At 41.4% G+C, this 20,813-nt stretch overlaps 1 long non-coding RNA gene across 1 annotated transcript; it reads left to right on the top strand.

Annotated features, from left to right (window-relative positions):
* Positions 1-1,794: 1,794 nt before the first annotated feature.
* Positions 1,795-13,078, top strand: LOC309342860. The gene is made up of 2 exons (XR_014157016.1): positions 1,795-1,880; positions 11,983-13,078. It is a non-coding gene; the product is annotated as an uncharacterized lncRNA (long non-coding RNA).
* Positions 13,079-20,813: the final 7,735 nt, after the last annotated feature.

The following is a 20,813-nucleotide window of genomic DNA, read 5'->3' as shown; positions in this document are numbered from 1 at the left end:
GCTTGGTTGAGTCTTAAAGCTTCATGGTTTTTTGACACTGCATTGAATCTGAAGCTTTGATGTCTGAGGCTGCTGCCTTCACAGAGTAAATCACATTTTAAAGTTTATCAGTACAGTGAGTACTGTCTTCTCTCTCGCATACACATATACAGCCTCACCTTCCCATTGCTTTTTCTTTTTGTGAGAGCACCCAGAGATATTTTCATGGTATTAAATGTTTCTTCCGCTTACAGCTTTTTCAGTGACAGGTTGGCACTTTCCTTCCCAAAAAGTGGGATGATTTTTCTATCCTGGGTTTGAGAGGGCACAAGGGGAGGTGGAAAAAAGGCAGGAGGGGGACAGAGAATGTCTGGATAAACCAGAGTGCTTGTGTTTCCACTTGGGCCTGTCACCCTACTGTTTCCCTCTGTCTATGGCAAGGGACACAGGGCTCCTGTGATTTGCGCATTATATCCTTGTGGGATTCAGCATTTGAACAGACACTGCTGGTGGTCACAGATGGCCACTTTCAGCTGGAAATATCTTCACAGGGGAATGTAATGATCACCTGAATACCTCCTTGTCATGGCTTCCATGGAGTAGCTATCCTGTGTGGTCATGTTTCCTAAATGCCTTGTGTTTGTAGAGTCTCTCAGTGTGAATACTCCTGTGTTATGCATATCCAATCTTCTAACAGAAAAAGTTCTTATGTAGATGACAGCACCATTGCAATTCCAAACTCCTCATTATTTGGCATTACTGTCTTTCCTCTCTTCCATCCCTGATCACCAGCTCCTACTATTTACTTCCTTTTACCAGTCCCCATGGATGGTTAAATCTGTCCATTTTTGCTCCTCTCTTTTTCTCATTTCTCCAGCCAATTTATAACATTTTCACATCAGTTCTCTTAATATACAAATGTTTGCAAAGCGATTTCCTATAATATATTGCATTTTTATGTTATTTTCATGAGTATATGCATTTTTATGCACAATTTGGCCCAGTATAGGCATTGTTATACATATTACTTGGCTGGAGGACTGCATTGCACACTTCAGAAGAGTGCGAACTATAGCTGGGTTTCCATTAACACATTGTTTCAGAAAGTGTGAATTAGAACATAAGATGTGAACACAGGGACATAAGAAGAGCCTGTTGGATGAGGCTCATCTTTTCCATCATCCTGTTCTCACAGTGGTCAACCAGATGCCTGTGGGAAGCCTTAGGTAGGTTTGCATTTAAATTTGAACTTAATCAAATTTCCCCCACATCCCTACCAGCCCAACTTACCCCCCCCCCCCATTGGTAGCATCAACACTGTTTGGATGCTTCCATTTTTTCAATTGGCATTATGATTTCTGTCTGGAAAACATTCCTGATTAGAGGAGCACTTCCCCCAATGATTGGGTCAAGAGAACAGGTGTTACTTTGTTTCATTGGTGTCCTTTGTCACAAATCCATTAAAAGTTTTTTGATTTTTTAAAACAATCTTTCCCCTTTGGCCTTTGAATAAATGGGACCTTTCCACTCAAGCTATCATGTTCCCTTTCAGGAAGCATACATGAATGAGTCCCTGGGTGGCAGGAACTGTATGGTGTCATGTCTTTCCCCTCATTTCCTTTTTAACAGAGCTTGTTCTTTATCAGTCAGTCTTTACAGCTGTAGGACATTCAGTCAACCCCTGCCACCTGCCATAGTTACTTCCATAAAGAATCTATTTCCCTTACCTTCAGCACCCTCTTGTTACAGCTTGACATAGTGCAGAACTCATACAAATGGGCAGGAGGAGAAGCTCTTCCCCTCTTATTGCAGCATCCTCTCTCCAGATTTTGATATTCCAAGGGAGATTAGGCTCGTCCCATCCCTGCAATATTTATTCTCTGCAGCTTAAAAAAAAAAAGGTTTTAAAAGGGCTACTCCTGTAAAGTTATTTTATTTTTATTATACTGTGTACAGGGCTGTATTGTTTTAAGGGTGAGGACTATTTTATAATGTCTTTGGCAGTTTTTCCAAGTTTTAAATTATGTGGTGTTTAAACACTGTTGCAGGCTTAACTCATATATTTGCCATATGATGAGAAATGTTTTCTGAAAGGTGTAATTAAAAATGTTAAATAAATAAATATGAGAATGTTTTGCTAATCATAGAGAACTCCTTTTAGCCACCCCCCAAAAAAGTTTCAGTTGTTTCGGAACAGGAACCCTCAAATTTAGATCCTATGTAATATCCACCATGTGAAAGTCTCTAGAAGTATTCCTGAATGGCAGTGGCTCCATATAGGAGGCATAATACTGTAACTGAAAGCTCTAGGCAGGGATGTTGCCCTCCAAATGTTGTTTGACTCCAGATCCTAGCAGGTCCAGCCAGAATTGCCAATTGCCAATGGGTCAGTATTGATGGGAGACGTAGTCCAACAATATCGGGGACGAGGGCAAAAGTTCCTCACATCTGCTTTATGGAAATATTGCCACAGATTCCTAGTACTTCAGTGCTAGTGCTAGTGCTAGTGCTAGTGTGGAGACTCTCCTCAGAGCTGGTATGATCTCTGCGGCAAACTGCTCTCAAATATTAGACATTCTGTATCAAACCACTATCACAAGAAAAATGTGTCTCCAGATGGCAGCTATGAGATAGCATATTGAGGAAAAACACTAACCGTTCATATTCACGAGCAGGGAACTTCATTAGCAAGGACCATTTGTGGTGTAAAACTGATAACGGAATTGACAGGAACTGTTTTACTGGACAAGACCTATAATTAGGGTATTAGATTGTCTTGGTGTTTAAAAACTGTTTATTATCATGGGCTGGCAATGTACTTTGCTGACATAAAACCTGACCTAACCTTCACAGATAGTGTTCTATACAACTCATGGAAGGAACTATCATCTTGCTCACTATTTTTTACGGGAGCAGTCATCATACATTCTGAAAAATGATGTGCATCCTCCAATAAATCATATTTTCCTTGATGACATATGTCACTTTAGAGTGACAAAGGAAAGGGGGCATTTAGAACAGATAAGGGAGACACAACATGGGGATAATGGATGGCTCCCTATCTCTTAATTTTTGGTGGTTAGCACACATTGACAATGATCTCTAATGTTCAGATAATGGCATGCATTTCTCTATTGGAATTAAGGCCTAATTTGCTGTGTCTGAAAAAGCACAGCCTCAAAAGTTGGCATTCCAGGGCTGTTAAATATAGAAAAGACAACAACGGCACCAGGTTGGCTTTGGCAACTGTCTTTTTGGAGCCAACATTATCGTTACATGGGATTACTTCTCCAATGTGTCTCACTTTGCACTTATCCACATTGAATTTCATTCGCTGTTTTGTTAAGTTGCTCCCTTTGTTTCAATTATCTTTATATAGCACTTTGCAGCCTGCTTTCGACTTACAAGCTTTGAATGACCCTGATCTACTGATCAGTTAAAGTCACCCTGCTCATCTGATTCAGTTCATTTAGCATATGGTTTTAGTTCATCTGGCTGCAATCTTTTCTGATCACTCTAATATTAGCTTTGCATCAATTCCTTGGAGAAAGAAAGAAACAAAAAACCCACTCCTTTTCATAACCTTAAAGCCACCAGCGGACTTGGACTACTGCATGCAGAGTTTCATGGACAGCTGCAACACTGAGGAGTTAAAAGTAAGCCATGTGAGGAGGACTGTTCATAGCCCCAACCCTGGGCCCTCCCATCAACATCAGCAGTGCAGTAAAAATGTTCCTATGAAGAATCAGATTTAGCGGGTGCACAGAGAGAGGAGGGGATAGAATATTCTGTTGCACTACATTCACCTTATAATTAATTAAAATAGCAGAACTACATGTTTAAAATCAGGACAACCCACTTAGCAGAGAACAGGAGAATAAAACATGGCAGCGCTAAATATTTAAAACTGGTGCAAAGCTGAAAATTTTCACAAAGCTAAAACAATGCAAGGCGCAGCATAATAAAGATTAAAAAGGCCTGAGACCATATATTGGCCTGATATATATGTTTTAAAGTAAGCAACAAGTGGCCCTTCTGGGGGCAGCATTCCCCAACTCAGGGACCACTGTTGAAAAGGACCTTTCTCTATCATTTACCATATTTCATTTGGGTACTGGAAAGAAGTGTCAGACAAAGATATCAAGGAACAGTAGGCAATGTGAGAACAGGGAATTCTTCTGATAGTGAAGTACAATGGTATTGTGGTAAACTTTGAAGTATAGGAACTCATCAGGACAGCCTCCATAGCTATACCCTCAAGAGTCCAAAACTAAAGGCAAATATGTTGATCCATTATTATACTCAAACACATACACATCAAAGAGTAGCATTACATAATACAAGATCCAATTTATTAGAATCTGCATGACTGCAGTCCTAAAAAATGTTTCCCAGCTTGAAGTAAACATCATTGAAATCAATATCCTTTCTACTGAGTGCATAGGTTCAGCTTGAGAAAGCCACTGAGCTTCAACAAAAGATCTTCAACCAGCTGAAATGCAACCTTAAGCTTTCAGTCAGAAATGCAAAACATGCAAATAGGTGTTGCAGTTAAAATGCAAACCTGAAGTAGGAGCCCAAGAAAAGAAAAGGAAAGAAGCATCAAGCCTCTGATTTCTTCTATGTTAATCGGTCACATCCAAATTTGAATTCACTCATTCACTTGCTGGAGCAAAGAGGGTCTGTCAGTTACCATGGTTCTCAGGCAAATCACTTGCCATTGCTACTGCTCTGAAAAAAGGTCTTGGAGCTATATTCCTCTGCAACCCTCCCACCATAACACAGCTGAAGTCACAAACTGCAAAGGGCTTTAAAGGTCAAAACTAGCACTTCGAATTAGGTCCAGAGAAGGACTGGGTACCAGTGAAAAGGATAAGTCAAAATGTTTGTAACACTTGATGCCCGTTAATATATTTGCAGATATTCTGAGGTATCATTTCCACCTCAGGAACAAGCAGTGTGGAGTTCTAATTGCATCAGCCTGTGGCAAGGTGGTTGACCTGCAAAATTTACATGCTACATTCAGCCTAAGTTGCAGCAAGTGCCTATCTAGTGTCTACATTTTGAGGTGAAATGTCTAAAGTTGATCAAGCCTGCATTCAGTGTACGACACTGGCACTGCTCACTCACCCTGGGTTTCCTTGCTTGACACATAACATAGGCTTACTTATTTCCACAGCCAACACACATTGAGGGAATAGTGAGAATGGGCCCTCATTATATTGGTTCAACAGAAGGGAAGTTGCTATTTCAGCAATACCAGCATTGGAGTTTTCATTTCACAGCAACAGCACAAGCCCTGGTACTGCAGTGTCCTAGCATGGGAACATTTATCATTAACCACATGACCTCCAGCAGCAGGAACTAACTGAAGACTGGGATATTATGCATCAGGTTGCTGTCCTTCCATTATTTCCACCACATAAAAGGCCATTAAGGGATACTGAAAAGTGCCACTACCACCCCATCCCACTTCTCATTTCTCTTCATTTAAAAATTGACCATTATGACTGCTTCCTATCGCTTATCTTTTAATCAGTTGCAGATTTAGGGTTAGGGAATTTGCTTTTCAGACATAGTTCCATGCTTAGTGTAGTGCTTTAAACAGCCTTTGATGATTCACCTTATTAATGGACCTGTTATTAATTGTTCTCTAAATCTTGGTGGTAAATTGTTTTATGTAAAGAAGGTTTAGAGATTTGGGTGGGGTGGGGCAGGTTTGACTGCCTTTACTTCTTTTGTTTATTTGTTTATTAAAATTATAGATTGTATTTTTAGCATTTTTTTGTTGTAAACTGTTCAGATAATATTTATGGCCAGCTATATAATAATAAGTAGTAGTAGTAGTATATACAACTTTTATTGATGCTATACTCCCTACTATTTCTCTGCCTAAGAAAGCAATCTTAGTGTAAATTTACACGCTGAAGCCATGTGAACTGCAGTGGGGCAACATCATCAAATTTTTATGTATACAGTGGAACCTCGGGTTGCGGATGTAATCCATGACGGAGGCACATCTGCAACCCACAACGTTTGCATTCTCTGCGCAGGCGCAACTTGGCGCTTCTGCGTAGGCGCGAGCGGCGAAACCCGGAAGTAACCCGTTCCGGTACTTCCGGGTTTTCCACGGTCTGCAACCTGAAAACATGTAACCTGAAGCGTCCATAACATGAGTATGACTGTACTGTATAGGAAAAAAGAATCCGTTTGTTGTAGCAGACAGCTAGCTAGTAGCTATTGAATCAGTGCAGTAGAGAGAAGGTACTCCTCACTGCTACCAAGCATTTATAAAATTCAAGAAAACATTCCAAGGAATCATCCATCAAGGCATCCAAGGCATGATCTCATAGAAGCTACATGGAGAAGTTTCAGATGACCAGTCAATAGACAAAACTGTTATGCTTAGAGAAAAATGACTGTTTAAGATCCTGAAAGATAAAAGCTAGGAAGAAATCTTAATACAAGCTAACTCAATGTGTCGTTGAGTCAGGCCAGAATGACCAGTAATAGGTTTTGGTAACCTAATCTCTCTCCCACCCCCACCCCCACCCCCACCTCTGTTTTTTGCAGAAAAGCTCTTTGGTAATATGAATGCTGCTTCATCAGACAGCTTCATTACTGTGGACAATCAACTTCTGTGTTGTATTTACTACACAATTTTTGATTTATGGATTGTGTGGGGACACTGCATTTGCTATTGAGTAATGGCTTCTTCCCCCTTCATGGATCACTGCCTTGCCGTGGCGAAGGGGCTTGAAGAACTCAGAGAAGCTATGAACTATGCCGAGCAGGGCACCCAAGATGAACAGGTCATAGTGGAGAGTTTTGACCAAACGTGATCCACCTGGAGGAGGAACCGGCAAGCCACTCCAGTATCCCTGCCAAGAAAACTCCATGGACAAAGACAACAGGCATATAAAAGTTATGACGCTGGAAGATGAGCCCCTCAGGTCGGAAGGCGTCCAACATGCTACTGGGGAAGAGCGGAGGACAAGTACAAGTAGATCCAGAGCTGATGAAGCGGCTGGGCTAAAGCCGAAAGGACGTTCAGTTGCGGATATGCCTGGAAGCGAAAGGAAAGTCCAATGCTGTAAAGAAAAATATTGCATAGGAACCTGGAATGTAAGAACCATGAACCTGGGTAAGTTGGATGTGGTCAAAAATGAGATGGCAAGAATAAATATTGACATCCTGGGCATCAGTGAGCTAAAATGGACGGGAATGGGCGAATTCAGTTCGGATGACTATCATATCTACTGCTGTGGGCAAGAAACCCGCAAAAGAAATGGAGTGGCCCTCATAGTCAACAAAAGAGTTGCGAAAGCAGTACTGGGTTGCAATCTCAAAAATGATAGAATGATCTCGATACGAATCCAAGGCAGACCTTTTAACATAACAGTAATCCAAGTTTATGCACCAACTACTGGTGCGGAAGAAACTGAAATTGACCAATTCTATGAAGACTTACAACACCTTATAGAAGTGACACCAAAGAAGGATGTTCTTCTCATTATAGGAGATTGGAATGCTAAAGTAGGGAACCAAGAGATAAAAGGAACAACAGGCAAGTTTGGCCTTGGAGAGCAAAATGAAGCAGGGCAAAGGCTAATAGAGTTCTGTCAAGAGAACAAGCTGGTCATCACAAACACACTTTTCCAACAACACAAGAGACGACTCTACACGTGGACATCACCAGATGGGCAGCATCGAAATCAGATTGATTATATTCTCTGCAGCCAAAGATGGAGAAGCTCGATACAGTCAGCAAAAACAAGACCTGGAGCTGACTGTGGCTCAGATCATCAGCTTCTTATAGCAAAATTCAAGCTTAAACTGAAGAAAGTAGGAAAAACCACTGGGCCGGTAAGATACAATCTAAATCAAATCCCTTATGAATACACAGTGGAAGTGAGGAACAGGTTTAAGGATTTAGATCTGCTGGACAGAGTGCCCGAAGAACTATGGATGGAGGCTCGCAACATTATACAGGAGGCAGTAACGAAAACCATCCCAATGAAAAGGAAATGCAAGAAAGCAAAGTGGCTGTCCAACGAGGCCTTACAAATAGCGGGGGAGAGAAGGCAAGCAAAATGCAAGGGAGATAGAGAAAGATACAGGAAATTGAATGCAGATTTCCAAAAAATAGCAAGGAGAGATAAGAAGGCCTTCTTAAATGAGCAATGCAAAGAAATAGAGGAAAACAACAGAATGGGAAGAACCAGAGATCTGTTCAAGAAAATTGGAGATATGAAAGGACCATTTCGTACAAAGATTACCATAATAAAAGACAAAAGTGGAAAGGACCTAACAGAAGCAGAAGACATCAAGAAGAGGTGGCAAGAATACACAGAGGAATTATACCAGAAAGATATGGATGTCTCGTACACCCCAGGTAGTGGGGTTGCTGACCTTGAGCCAGACATCCTGGAGAGTGAAGTCAAATGGGCCTTAGAAAGCACTGCAAATAACAAGGCCAGTGGAAGTGATGGTATTCCAGCTGAACTATTTAAAATTTTAAAAGATGATGCTGTTAAGGTGCTACACTCAATATGCCAGCAAGTTTGGAAAACTCAGCAGTGGCCAGAGGATTGGAGAAGATCAGTCTACATCCCAATCCCAAAGAAGGGCAGTGCCAAAGAATGCTCCAACTACCGCACAATTTCACTCATTTCACACGCTAGCAAGGTTATGCTTAAAATTCTACAAGGAAGGCTCAAGCAGTATGTGGACTGAGAACTCCCAGAAGTGCAAGCTGGATTTAGAAGAGGCAGAGGAACCAGAGACCAAATTGCAAACATGCGCTGGATTATGGAGAAAGCTAGAGAGTTCCAGAAAGACATCTACTTCTGCTTCATTGCCTATGCAAAAGCCTTTGACTGTGTCGACCACAGCAAACTATGGCAAGTTCTTAAAGAAATGGTAGTGCCTGATCACCTCATCTGTCTCCTGAGAAATCTCTATGTGGGACAAGAAGCTACAGTTAGAACTGGATATGGAACAACTGATTGGTTCAAAATTGGGAAAGGAGTACGACAAGGCTGTATATTGTCTCCCTGCTTATTTAACTTATATGCAGAATTCATCATGCGAAAGGCTGGGCTGGATGAATCCGAAGCCGGAATTAAGATTGCCGGAAGAAATATCAACAACCTCAGATATGCAGATGACACAACATTGATGGCAGAAAGTGAGGAGGAATTAAAGAACCTTTTACTGAGGGTGAAAGAGGAGAGCGCAAAATATGGTCTGAAGCTCAACATCAAAAAAACGAAGATCATGGCCACTGGTCCCATCACGTCCTGGCAAATAGAAGGGGAAGATATGGAGGCAGTGAGAGATTTTACTTTCTTGGGCTCCATGATCACTGCAGATGGTGACAGCAGCCACGAAATTAAGAGACGCCTGCTTCTTGGGAGGAAAGCAATGACAAACCTAGACAGCATTTTAAAAAGTAGAGACATCACCTTGCCAACAAAGGTCCGTATAGTAAAAGCTATGGTCTTCCCAGTAGTGATGTATGGAAGTGAGAGCTGGACCATAAAGAAGGCAGATCGCCGAAGAATTGATTCTTTTGAATTATGGTCTGGATGAGACTCTTGAGAGTCCCATGGACTGCAAGAAGAACAAACCGATCCATTCTTAAGGAAATCAGCCCTGAGTGCTCACTGAAAGGACAGATCGTGAAGCTGAGGCTCCAATACTTTGGCCACCTCATGAGAAGAGAAGACTTCCTGGAAAAGACCCTGATGTTGGGAAAGATGGAGGGCACAAGGAGAAGGGGACGACAGAGGACAAGATGGTTGGATAGTGTCTTCGAAGCTACAAACATGAGTCTGACCAAACTTCGGGAGGCAGTGGAAGACAGAAGTGCCTGGCGTGCTCTGGTCCATGGGGTCACAAAGAGTCGGACACGACTAAACGACTAAACAACAACAACAACAACAATGGCTTCTTCCACCCATAATGCCCCACCCTCTTGCCTTAGGGGCCTTCTAAGGGGCCTACTGACAGAAGAATTCTGAGGGAGGTTCTGAACCTCTGAGTCTTGGTATAAAAGCAGAGTTGGGGATGTTGCTAGGTATCAACACAATCGGCTTTGGGGCTACTTAGGGATGTGAAAGTATATGAAAAAGTAAATAAATAGCTAGACTATGACTTTGTCAGTGCAGTTGGTCATCACTCCATATGCTCCATCACTCCACATTGACACCATGGCTATCTTCAAGTAAGTTACTCCAGGGTTTTGAAGTGGTCCCACTGATTTTGATGTAGCTATTCAAAAATTACTTGTTTGGATCTTATTGATATATGTTATAAAGCAGTCTGAGTTGTAATAGTGATGGAAGTGTTTATGCATTATGTGAATGCCATAACTGACCTGCTTTACATGTTTGGTGAGTCTACCAGATCGCTTATAAAAGCACCTCTGCAGCCAGCAAGCATGTGGTCTGGTTGGAATCACATTGAAGCAATGTTCATAAAAACCAGACTGCTGCATAGGATTTGGTTCAGTCCTAGCTCATATGGTGGATTCATATGGTCATCTGGGGCAGGCGCCAATGGTTGCTGACAAGCTCCTAGCAGCTCAGGATCATATGGAGCCATTTTTTTGGGGTGGGGGTGGAATGAAACCTCCATGATGAGGACCTGTGTTCAGACCTAGTGTCCTGAGATATTTTACATCTGTGCAAGGTGATTGGTGAGGACAGTGAAAACATCCCAACACTTTCCCTCTTCTGGTTGCTAGTGTACATAGCAATGTCTTCTTCCCCACTCTTTTGAAGAGCTTTTTGTTGGTAGCTCCATGTCTGCGGAATGACCTCCCTACGAAACAGCAGCTCACCCCAAGGATCCTTATTTTATAGGTTGATTATTTTATTGTTTCTGTTAATTCCATAGTATGCTTTTATATTCTCTTATTTTTGTCCACAACCCTGCAGCCTTTTGTGGCGAAGGACAATAAATAAAACTTGATACCTTGTACCACTGAAAATAGATAATCTGACCTGCTATTTTCACGGTTTTAAGATATGGAACTCTGGAGTATATTTACTTTGTATTGTTCTTGGCCCAAAATATTTCCACCTCTAGAATGGGTTGAATCCTTAGATGTTTCATGCAATAGAAGTGTTGCCAAATGGGGGAGGGGGAAAAAGGCCAGAGCCTAATGTACAGGCACAGGAAGAGCCTAATACATTTTCTGGCAATCGTTGGTGGAGCTGAAAATTCAAGCATCTTTGTAGACTTAACTCTCACAATAAGGGATCAATTACAAACAATTTTGGTCACTAGGTTAAGTGCTCTCAAGTTTTTATGGGGTTTTTTTAATGGTAAACTAGTGTTTTAGCCTTTTGCTCTGTTTAGCTTTTTTAAGTGTCTTTGTGGGCTGGTGTTTTCAATAATTGAAGCGATATCCAAATACTCAGAGGAGACCCATCGAAATCAATGAATTTATGTTACTAAGCCTATTGATTCAACAGGTCTACTTTGAATGCAGTTCATGTTAGATATAACCCTTGGGCTTTATGATAGGGGTGGGGAAGGTCTTGCCCACACGTCAAATGCAGCCCATACTCCTCACCAACTGTATGCCACACCCTGAAGTGATTTTACCTGGTTGAAATGTTTCCTTGAACTTAGTTAATGCTTCTTGCTTTAAGTGGATTGAAAGGTGGGGATGGGGGGCACAGAAACCTCTGGGTTTTTCATTGCTGGGATATAGCCTACCGTGCAACTGTAAGAGTTACATTGGCTGGGGCACTCCCCTCTGCCTCTGACCCCCATTCACCACTAGCATGCAACCCTGGGTGCAGAAAAAGGTCCCCTACAACTGTTTTATGGCATGCCCCTCCCTGGTATCAGTACAGATTAAGGTTGGTCCATGGGGTCATGAAGAGTCGGACATGACTAAACGACTAAACAACAACAATAACAAACAAACAAACAAACATACAAATGAATTGCTGCCGAGGTGCACTCACCATTCTGAAGCCTGAGGAGACTATGCTGATGCATCTCCAGCTGTTGCCGTTGACTATGGACAACAAAGTACATGGCAGCTGAGTGGATATAAAGGTGAGCCATTTCCTCTTCCCCAGCAGAACACAGCTGAGACATTCAGCAGTCTTTTCCCTCAGTTGTTTGGAGGCAAATTGGTAGTTGGCTGGAGGTGATCATCTGGCTGTGGGATACTGTGGCAGGATAATAAGGCAAGTTCACTTCCTGAAAGGGATTATGGCTTGAAGGCAGTTGAAAGCTGGCTGGTGGGAGGTTTTGAATATGCCTATGTATGTGTGTGAAGATGATCTGTGAAAGGAAACTGGTGGATATTCATGAATAGATGAACCCATGCAAGGTGGCAGGCTGAAGATAGCGGACGAAGTTGCCAAGCAGAAGCTGGTGGAGCAATGTGGGTAAGAGCTTATTTTCTCTGTGCTCTTTTCTCCTGTGGATGTGTGAAGCCAGTCCAGTGAGAAGCTTTCTTAAAACCACACATGAAATCAATGCAGAGGACCACAGGGCTAGAAGCTGGTGAGGCTTTGTTAAGACGCCCCCCTCCCCCATTCTCTTGTGAAAGCAATGAAGAGCGCTGCAGGGCCTAAGTGCAAGCCACCTTATCTTTCTAAATAAATATCCCTGTCCCTCACAAATGTCCATTCCATATTTTTCTTCAAATACAGATAACCTACGGTCAAAAGCCTGAGTTTAGTATGGGCTATAAATATTTTTAATAATGATCAAATCATTGCTGAGGTGCCACCACAACTGTCAGGCCTAGATAGCTAGGGAGGTTGTGCTGATGCCTCCTCAGCTGTTGCCGTTAGCTACAGGCGGCCTATGATGTCACAAAAAGGACATGGCGGCTGAGGGGGAAAATGGCAGTTACTAGTGGGAGGAGTTTAGGAGGGAGGGACCAGGAGAAGCAGGCTGAGGGGAAGTTGTAGCAGCGGAGGCTTGGCTCCTTCCTTTCAGCTTGAGTTGCCAACTTTTTGTGCTTTGAGGGCTTTTGAACCTGTCATACCTGTAAAACAAATGAACACTGTTTTTGTCACTGTGTGGTCCCCATCCCAAATAAACTTAGGATCCCCTACGGTTTGAGTAGTTCTCTTTTAGTTGAAATATGTCTGCCGGGCCTAGTTAGGTGCTTGCCTCAGGATCAATCAATGTGATCATGTATTTTATTTAAAATCATTTATAAACTGCTTAATATTTTTTTAAAAAAACAACACACAGCACACATTGTAAAAGCAATACAACTTAAACAAGAATACAGCACAAAATTGGTAAAACATTAGTATAAATGCATGTTGAAAACCAATGAAAACAGGATTTCAGGGAATTCAAATAAAAGCAAGGTCCTATTTTTTTTACTTTATTTTTAATAAATTTTATTGAATACAAAAAATATCAAATAAGAAAAGAAATACAGAACAAATTTCATACATATACATATACACATAAACATAATTATACATCTATAAAGCAATATTCAGAAACAAAGGGGGAGGGGAAAAAGAATAAACGAAGAAAGAAAAAAGGAGTAAAAGAAGAAAGAAGAAAAAGATTTAAAATAGAAATTTAGAAAATAGAAAAGTGTTTGCCATAAACAACAGTTCTATCTTATGGATCAGGGAGAGCCTGGGCAAGAAGAAGTCTTTACAAGAAGACTCCTGGTGCAATGCTGGCACTCGACTTGTGAGCCATGATAAGCCACAAAGACCTGGGTTTGAATTTCACTTCTGCCCCCAAACTCAAGATAATGCTTTGGAGGAGGGGGAGTTGTTATGTCTTCAGTATCCCTCCTTTCTCCCTGCCCCACATATTTACAAATCTTTTCAGTTGCCAGTACTATGCCGAGGATTAAACCTGCGGCCTTGTGCCAGGAATGCAGGACTCCCCATCAGGCAGTTAGGCTACCTAGTTTAATATTACCTACATCTGGCCTTACCAACATGGTGCCTGCAGGTGCTATGGTGCCCACCATTTCCTGCCAAAGAGACAAGCTCCCTAGCTCCTCTCCACACCACATTTCAGGATTCAAAGTCTACACTTGAGGAAGCAGCCCCTGGTCTCTTTCCTAGGGTTGTCAGACCCCCAGGGAAAATCTGAATTCTTCAAGTTTGCCATAGCCCCCCAAGTAGCAGGGAGAGGGCTTGGATCTCCAGGTGGGGAAGAGCACCTTTAAATTTTTATTACTATTAAGATCAAGACTGTGCATGCAGTTTGAAAGCTTCAGAACAGCAGGAGCTGGTTGCAAATAAATGCATAACCTCTCAGGGCAGGTGCCTTCCTCCTCCCATTTAACCTCTTGCCTCCTGGGTTCAGAGGTGAGAGGCATGGTACAAGAAGAGAAAAAAAAAATGGACTGGGCTAAATAGGAGAAGGGTTATGAGCAGAGGCAGATTTAGGGGAGTTCAGTCAGTTATGAGTGCACATATGAGCCTGGCATGAGGGGGGGGGGGCACAAAAGGTAACAAAGCATATGAAGAAGAGCAGCAGCAGGAACCAAACCTGTTGCCTCTTCTCCCTTCCACAATTACTGGATGACTTCTTCTGGATCCAGCTCTGAGGAGGCAAGGATAAACATTGACCCAAGGAGACAGGAGTGCTGGGAGACTGAGTGGAGACTGGAGAGCCTGGAAAAGGTATTTTATTTATTTATCTTCATTTAGAGTGAAGTGGAGACTAGAAAATCATTTCAGGGGTAAATGACTGATGTGGGAGTTGCCTTTGAGGCAGAAGAAAATAAAAGGCTGAATTGGGAAGTTCCCAATCCCAGTCCAGCAAGGTTTTTTCCCTTCCAGCACCAGGACTGTTTCAAATAAAATCTAGATTGAAAGGAGCCTTCTGCTAGCCCAGTGGTATTTTTGGCCCCTCCAACTGTGTCTTAAACACAGAACTTGGGGAATAAATTGTGTCTGTGCATGAAATAGAAGTTTTGAAAGGTGAAGAGTATCTTTGACATCTTTACTTAAGTGGACTGGAACACCCATCACATACTGTGCCTTAAACACAGGGCTTGGGAAATAAATTGTGATTTCAGAAAGAGGTTCAGAATGTTAATTTCTTTTGTGATAGTGACACCACACCCGCCTAATCGCTCCTCACTTCTTCTAGATTGATTTATATGCCAGAAAGGTAGACCTGCACTGCAGGTGATCTCATGCGCTGTTATTAAAGTTACATGTTCCAGTGTATATTCTTTATTTTATTCTGAACAAGCAAAAATGTAGTGGGGCACCTTAAAGAGTAGTCAATTGTATAATGATAAAAGTATTGGTGAAGGGTGTGTGTGGGTAAATAGTGAGGTGAGAAGGAAATTAAATGCTTAAAGTACTAACTGGCAATTTCATTATTAACATCTGCTGTTCATGAGAGCCATTCACAAACTTAAGTTTCAGGGTTAATGTTTCATGCTTAATGATACCACCAGGGCCCTCCTTGTGACATCACTAGGGTTACTCCTAAATATCAGATTTGGGCCTTGAAATTTCAGGGTCTTTGATCTCCTGACCTCGCAACCCTAGGCCTCAATCCTTTGTGAAATGGGGTAAGGCAAGGAGAACACACATACAGATCTTCTAGAATTATCCCATTCAAACACAGCACTTATCAATTCATGGCTACATTACATTTTAATAGAAATTTTAGACATTTATTACAGAGGGAGGTGAATAAGCACACCTTTGAACTGCCCTACATGAACTGCTCTACATGGATAATTGGAGAACTTTTCTTTTGCAAGGAAGCATTGTTTGACTGTCCCTCTGATGCCTGTTTTGTTTTGTTTTGGTTTGGTTTTTTGCTCCTTTATTCCTTTCCAACACCCTTTTACATTTGTATGCTTATAGTTTGGTGTGATCATTCTTTCATTTAGGGAAGTATCAACAGAAAATAGAGCATTTTGGAATGAAATAACAAGAATTTATCCTCTCTAATTGTTCATACTTAAACTAAATGAAATCCTATGGGTTTTTTCTCCTTCTACACTCCCTAATCCCCACACAAGCACTGGAATTTAATTTTTTACCTTTAAGAAGGTGATTTAGACTGCTTGCTGCTAGAGATATTGAGGAGCAGGACCTAGGGCTGCATCTATGCCACACATTGAAAACCCCCCCCCCCAATACTCTTGGGAACTGTCATTTAAATATGCTTTAAATGTATGGTATGAATTTAGCCTGTATTAGCTCCTCAGATATTATACTGTACATCTTCTACAAGTTTGATCCCCCTGAAAAAAACCTATGTTTTTTCCCCTTTCCCACTTGATTATTTATTATCAATTCATGGCTACATTATCATCCTGGAGAATGTGATTCTGTGAAGAACTGTATTTTACAAGGCTAGTGAATAGGGGATTGATAACAAAGGCAGAACTGTATTTTACCTCAGTCTCTCTCCATAAATTATACTCTCTAATCTGCTAATTTGATGGACCCCCTTCACCCAAACAAATTCCTTGCTTCTGCCAAATGGCCAGTGTCCAGGCCATATTTACATAACATCCCCTCCTCCAGTCAGCATATGATGCAGATTATTGATTTATGGCATATTTCACCGTGCCTGTTCAAATGAAGCTTTAATTGCTATAGTTGGAATGAACATCAAAAGGTTTCCTTAAATGTTTTCCTCCTTAGTTTCCTGCAAAAAGGTGATATTTGCCTCATAATAAATATTTTTAAATGGATCTGTTCCTCTGGTTTCTTGTAACATCACCATCCTAGGGCATTTTGACCACAAACATTAGCTTACGAATGTTCAACATATACAGTTTAAATCATCAGAGCATTCAGCCTTCTGTTACTTTGGCATGGAGATAATCCACACATAAATCACGAGGGGACCAATTTCCTATGAAAAGACGGTGATTTCCCATGTAATAAACACCCTCTGTCACTTATAAAAACCACAGCAATGCCTGGCGTTCTGTAGGGACAGGGCTTTGTGCAAAAGGTTTCTGTCCTCTGCTAGAGGTTTGACAGAAGGTGGCGGAGATATTTTGTGAAGAGGCTTTGCAGATTGTAAAATAGTCACTAGTTTTATAAGTGGGAGATTTAAATAAACACAAGGAGAGACTCATGTCACTTTTCATTCTCAAGCCTGTTTCTGTTTTTTCTCTTCAGGTGCACTTAAATTCATATTCACAGCTAAGGTCCTCCCAGGGGATTTTATATACCTCATTTTGTCCCTCATTTTGAAGAGTGCTCTGCTTAAGGGCAATTGTTTTCAATGCATTAGTGTACTTCAGCATCTTGTCAGATGGTGTTTTCAACATGTACATAATTACAGCTGGTCACTCAGGCATGGCCCATCAAGGCTCCATATCAGCTGGTTGTCAAGCTTAGATTGTCACTAGTAGTCAGAGTAACAACAGCCCTTCTCCATTATGGGGAAGTCAAAAAGCCAACTTTAGTGAATGTGGTGGAAATGGAAAACATCAGGAGCAGGCTTTTACTAGGATAGTGTTGAAAATCTGGTGGTTCAATGATGAACAGGACAGAAGCTTACCAAAACAGAAATCCATTTGGTATCTAAGGATCAAACTTCAAGAATCCTGATTCTGTCTTCTACAGCATTAGCTAGCCCTCCCAGTTTGGTGTAATCTGCAAATTTGATTGGCATCCCCTCAATTCCTTAATCCAAGTGGTTTATGAAGATGTTGGAATCTTCACATGCCCTTTCCCATGGGGGGGGGGGCGGATGGCACTAAGATAGGAAAAACACTTCATAAAATAAAAAGGGAAGCTGTTGTAGCTATTGCAATGGTGTTGTGGAGTCACTTTTCTTGCTTGGCCAGCCATTTCACTCATTAACACAGGGAGTTAATTCAGGAAGCTCTGTTGTGTCCTAGGTTACCATATCATGTCTTATAACTTATATGGACATTGTAACCTTTGAGGACCACTTAAGCACTGAATAGCTTGCAAGCATAGATGCAACTGAAACTGGCCCAGAAAACAAACTAGAAGAGATTTTTCTTGTGAAGGATTTTATAGAGGGTGCTATCTTGTCTGGAAAAGCCCATTGTAATTTGGCATTCACTGGTGGAGGTAGATGGGGATCTCTGGAATGGAAAGCTGCTGCAGTGCGCTAGTATTCAAGCTGGGGTGAATCCACCAGCCCACATTTCTCACTTTTTGGAAGCTGCTCATAAACATAAACTGACCTTGGATATTTAAATAAAGCCATTATGAGTATTCTCTATTTGTTAGCTGGTCATCAATTTTAGGTGCAATTAAACTGAAATTACCTCTGATAGACACATGGTTATGAACTTTCAGCCATAACTCCCTTGGTATTGCATTATTGTTTCAAATTAAAATGGTGTTTCTCTTTGCTTAAAATCTCACATTATTTTTTTAAAAGCCAAGGTGTACCTAGAGAGTGATGAAATGCAAAACGCACAGCCTTGCAGGGCCTTGTAAAAAGCACACAGACACTTCTTCAGCACAGTAAAGATAAGAATTATGAATTTATGATTTCACAGTATTGCTTACAGCAAAGTAGTGGAAGCTGGGACATAGGCTTTTCTAGAAAGGATAATTGGAAACAATCAATAGTCACAGGACAATATTGGCCTAATCAGTTAATCATCCCTACCCAAAGTGATAAAAATGATCATTATTAATGCTTTTTGGGCATAAAGATTACTTTGGATAGAATGGCATCCTGCTTATCCACTGTTAATGTTCAGCTATTACTTAAATAACTGTGTACTATTAAACTGAAAGGCTTAAATGTAGTCGGGTTCATACTTTTGGAAATCCCCATGCAATCACTTTGGAAGATGTGGGGATGTCAGTGGGCAACACTCAGATGGAAGTGACATTTATGATAACTGGTGCATCCAAGTGGAGGGATGTACTATACTGTAATATAGCTTGCTATTTGCCTGCCTTCTGCCAGGTGTTCTTGGATCCAATCCTATCTTACTTGTGCCCTGGTGCCATTTTGCTTGGTGCATACAGAAAACTAAACTGGCATAGAGAAAATACTACATTAGAACCTTTCTTCTTTTCTATTGGTAGGGAGTTTGACATGGGACAGTGTGCAAGCATGCTGCCTGTATTCTAATCACAGAGATGGAAAGGATCCCAAAGGTCAGCAACCCCTGTTGATGCAGGCAATCTACTGCTATAGCATCCCAGATAGGTGGCAATCAGATAGGTGGAAAGTTAAGAAGCATCTATCATCTCTTAAAGCAGCCCAATCTACTATTGTGCAGCTTGTGTCATCACGAAGTTCTTCCTTATAAATCCTCTATTTGCACCTGTTAGTTCAAATCTTAACCTCTGGAAGCACAGGGAACAAATTTGCTCCATCAATTATGTGACAGTATCATCTCTTTTCGCCTCCTGGCTAAACATACCCAAACTCCTCAATTCTTTCCTCTTCTGAATTGGCCTCCAGACCCCTCACCTCCTTTGATCCCCTCTCAGAAATCAGTTATGTTGAATCTTTGAGAAAATCCGCAAAACATACTTAGAGCAAAGAACCTTGCTCAAAGAATCCTGGGAACTAAGTTTTGTTAAGGATGCTGGGAAATTGGAGCTCTTTGAGGGGGAAACTAAAATTCCCAGGATTCTTTGGGGGATGTCATCTGCTTTAAATGTGCATTGGATGTGCTAAATGTATGCCCTTCCTTAGTTGCCAAAGAAGTTTTTGACTGAAAGTGTTAATATTGTTTCATACTGAACTCTGCCAACATGAGACAGTCTGTAGAATGATAATAAACTTTATAGATTTTTCCTACTTCTTCCAAGAGCTTCTGAATCGCCTATATAGCTGGGATAATGAGACTAGCAGTATTTGGCTTTTGCTATCCCAGGCACAAAGGAAACACATCCAAAATCTCTGAACTATGACACTTGGCATCCTTTAAAGGAAGGAATGCAGGCAGCATACAGATTCTCAGTTCTATGCAGCATCTCTCTGTATCAGAACTATATATAGGAATAAGTTTTAAGGACCTACCAATGGTGTAGTAGGTGAATACCATCTGACTTCCAGGGCCAAATTACCCAACCCATTTTGTCTGATGAAATATGGACTGGGCTCCATCCACATTGCATTTTAACCCATGGTTGTGGTCACATGAATTGGGTCAAAAGATGATTTTCCCTTCTACAACTAATTAGGCATCACCAGCAACCCCTTCTTCAGTGTGACTTGCTTTACTTTGCTTAGATCACAGCCAGCAGTTCCTCAGACCTTTGAAAACAAGCCGAGTTGAGATTCCAGACAGCAAAAGTGCTTTTCAGAGGACCAGTGAATGTGTAGGGCAGTGGTCAGGTTCACGTCAGTGGTTCCTGCTTCCCACTTGGTTCTCTGAACAGAGCCCATGTATATAGAACTTGTGCACATGTAGGTTCATTCCCTCTCTCTCTCTCTCTCTCTCTCTCTCTCTGTGTGTGTGTGTGTGTATTCTGCATTTTCAGGGCACCAAGTTGCATGGGGAGAAGAGCCTTCATGCATACATGTTCCACATCTTAAAGAGCAGATGAATGCATGAAAGCCAGGAGTGGGTCATGATCCCAAGAACCTCAATCCCTCCACATATTCACTGGTCCTCTGAAAGAGATTATGACAACTGATAGTATAAATAATTCTTGCCAATGGCCAATATCATATGAGACAAGTTATACATTTGACTCTGAAAGAGAAGTTTTCAAAGTAGTGATTCTGTGGATGTGAGACCTTTCCAGAGATAAGAAAAGCTAAGTTTGGGTTAATCAAAAGACACAATTTGAGGTCAGACATTAGAAATACAGCTTCTATCAGACTGTTCTAGCAGACTGTCAAAATGCAAATTCTCCAGCAGTCACAGT

Source organism: Podarcis erhardii, assembly GCF_964252035.2.
Source record: "Podarcis erhardii genome assembly, chromosome: 5".
Classification (NCBI taxonomy): domain Eukaryota; kingdom Metazoa; phylum Chordata; class Lepidosauria; order Squamata; family Lacertidae; genus Podarcis; species Podarcis erhardii.
The sequence above is the reverse complement of the archived record's forward strand: the minus strand, read 5'-3'. Positions and strand labels throughout refer to the sequence as shown.